The 2904-nt window shown below is 46.4% G+C and overlaps 1 pseudogene; it reads left to right on the forward strand.

Annotated features, from left to right (window-relative positions):
• Nucleotides 1-1135: 1135 nt before the first annotated feature.
• Nucleotides 1136-2904, forward strand: part of LOC103272580 — a 10258-nt pseudogene continuing 8489 nt past the window's right edge.

Raw genomic sequence — 2904 nt, forward strand, 5'->3', positions numbered from 1 at the left:
TCCTGGAGAACCGAGGGGTCAAGGCACCTAGTGCTAGGAATTTTCGAAACAGACAGAGAGCACTTGACCGAGCAGCGGGTAGGGAGTGTATTCGTGATTCCTGCCGGTTGAACAGAAACGGAAGTCCCGCAGGGTCCACTGTGGACCAACAGACGTGGGAGCCTCTGAGGTCCGCTGCTGCCCGACAGACGTGGGAGCCCTGGGGAGTGGGAACCCTACAGGGTCCACTGTAGGCTAGCAGATGTGGGAGCCTCTGAGGTCCACTGCTGCCCAACAAATGTGGGAGCCCTGGGGTCCATGAGAGATGGAACAGAAGAGGGAGGCTTTAGGGTCCACTGTGGCCGTGAAGACCGGGGTGGGGTGTGTTCCCCCTCGCCGAGGCGCCGGAGAGGCTGGATCCTGAGGTCAGTTCCCTCCGGTGATCCCTGGCAAGTTTTAGGCTTCCTTGTTTGGGGGAGGGGGACTTACCTATCCAACGATCGCTGGTGGACGTGGCTCGGGCATTCAAGAGGGTGGGGAAGGTCCGGGAGGTTTGGAGTGGCCACTGGCGCCGAATCGGGGTCCCGCCCAAGGGCGAGAGAGACCCGCACAAAGGCGAGAGAGACCTGATCCACAGTGAGACTCAACACCCATTAAGGCCAAGAGATTTAATGGGTCAAAGCGGGACGCGGGGGGAGGGGAATCTCTGCCCACTTTTTTGAATGCTTGTAGAAGTTATAGAGGTCCCGTATAATGTCGGGAGTGAGAGAGAGAGTGGAGAGTTTGTCTAAGAGGCAGGCTCGAAATTCCTGATGGCCGAGGGAGGGGAAAACCAGTCGGGGTTTGCTGTGGCCTTAAAGACCTAGGCGGGAGAGAGAAAAACCAGTAGGGGTCTGCTGTGGCCTTAAAGACCTAGGTGGGGCGTGGTCCCCCCCTCATCTGGGGCCGAAAGGGCTGCTGGGCGATCAACGGTCAGTCTCCTCTGGTTATCCTGGGCAAGGTTTTAGGTTTTCCGGTTAGGGGCACTTACCCATCCGAGGGCCGGTGATGGATGCAGCGCTGGCATTTAAGAAAGTGGGTGAAGGCTCTAAGGGGTGAGTCCCACCTGCGCCAGAATGAGGTCCCGCCTTAGGGCGAGAGGAACCTGATCCGAGTCATGGCACCAATGAAAGAACTTAGGTGCCAATAACAACTCCACACCCGTTAGGGACCAAGAGATTTATTAAAGTGGCGGCTACAGGGAAAAGGAAAAGGATCTGTAGCTGTGGGGGATAGGGAGGGAGAGAGAGCAAGAGAGAGAAAGAGGGTTGTATTTATGGGCCTGGCAGGGGCTGGCCAGTGCCATGCTTGGGCTTTATCGGAGGAGACTATGAGGTAGTATTCCTATAGGGAGAAATTATTTGCGTGCAGGTTTAAACTTCGTGTGCATGTGAAACCGTATGGGGAGAAGCCGGAGCTTAGGGCCTTTGTTGTCTTTGTGTGGTTCAGCATCATCTCGGGAGATGCCTTTCTGACTGGTCCCTACGCCCTTCAAGAAGGGTGAAGATTCACCTTCCCAAGGTGGGGTAGGCCAAAGCCTAAATTTTTTTCTAATGTCTCCATTTTTAATTAAGATGCTCCCCTTTTCATTTATAATGTTGATTATTCGAACATTCTTTTTGTTCTTCTTGATCATTATCACCAGAGGTTTATCAGTTTTTATTGGGGTTTTCAAAGAGGCTAAGTTTGACTTTGTTGTGCCTCTTGTATATTTGTTGACAATTTATGTTGTGTCTTTTAGTATTTTCTTTCTTCTGCTTTCTTTGAGTTTATTTTGCTGTCTTTATACAATTTCCTTGGATATATTCTCATTGGCTCATAGTTTTCACCTTGTCTGTGCCAGCCTGCTGAGGTAAAATGAAATAATTTCTTTTTTGATTTTTTTTGTTTTTAAGTGCTTTCTAACACAAAATTTCAAAGATATTCAAAAGTAAAGAGATTCTTACGTGTCATGATCTTTCACATATCCATCACGGCTCCAACTACCCATGCATGGACTATGTCATTCCATCCGATGCTCACCTACTTCCACTCACCTCCATTGTCTACTGATTGAAGAAATTCCACATTATTATCACAGCAAAAATAAACAATAATTCCTTACTATCATCAAATATCCCCTCAGTGTTTAAATTTTCCTAAATCTCTTCTCTCTCTTTCTTTCTCTGCTGCTGTAGTCAAATTAAGATTCAAATGAAGTACATACATTGCATTGATTGATATGTCCCTTAAGTCTCTTTATCTATAGGTTCTCCCTGTCTCTTTCTCTCATTCTATCTTTTTTCTTTGCAATGTATTTTTGAAGAAATGGGACTATTTGACCTACAGAGTTTCTCATGTTCTGGGTTTTGCTGATTGTATCTCCTGGGTGTCATCTAATCTATTCTTGGGTCCTCTGCATCTCCTGTAACCAGTAGTTAGCAGAGGCTTCAACTGCTCTTGGTAAGTCTTTATATACAGAATATAAAATTAAGTCTCAAAACTGACTAATAAAATGAGTAACGTATTTGAACAGATATTTCACCAAAGAAGATATATTCAGTAAATACATAAAAGATCCTCAACATTATTAATCATTAGCAAATGTATTTAATTTTAATCATTTAAAGGGGAGCATCTTAATTAAAAATGGAGACATTAGAAAAAAATTTAGGCTTTGGCCTACCCCACCTTGGGAAGGTGAATCTTCACCCTTCTTGAAGGGCGTAGGGACCAGTCAGAAAGGCATCTCCCGAGATGATGCTGAACCACACAAAGACAACAAAGGCCCTAAGCTCCGGCTTCTCCCCATACGGTTTCACATGCACACGAAGTTTAAACCTGCATGCAAATAATTTCTCCCTATAGGAATACTACCTCATAGTCTCCTCCGATAAAGCCCAAGCA

Source organism: Carlito syrichta, unplaced genomic scaffold, assembly GCF_000164805.1.
Source record: "Carlito syrichta isolate Samal-C Ts95f unplaced genomic scaffold, Tarsius_syrichta-2.0.1 Scaffold312843, whole genome shotgun sequence".
Classification (NCBI taxonomy): domain Eukaryota; kingdom Metazoa; phylum Chordata; class Mammalia; order Primates; family Tarsiidae; genus Carlito; species Carlito syrichta.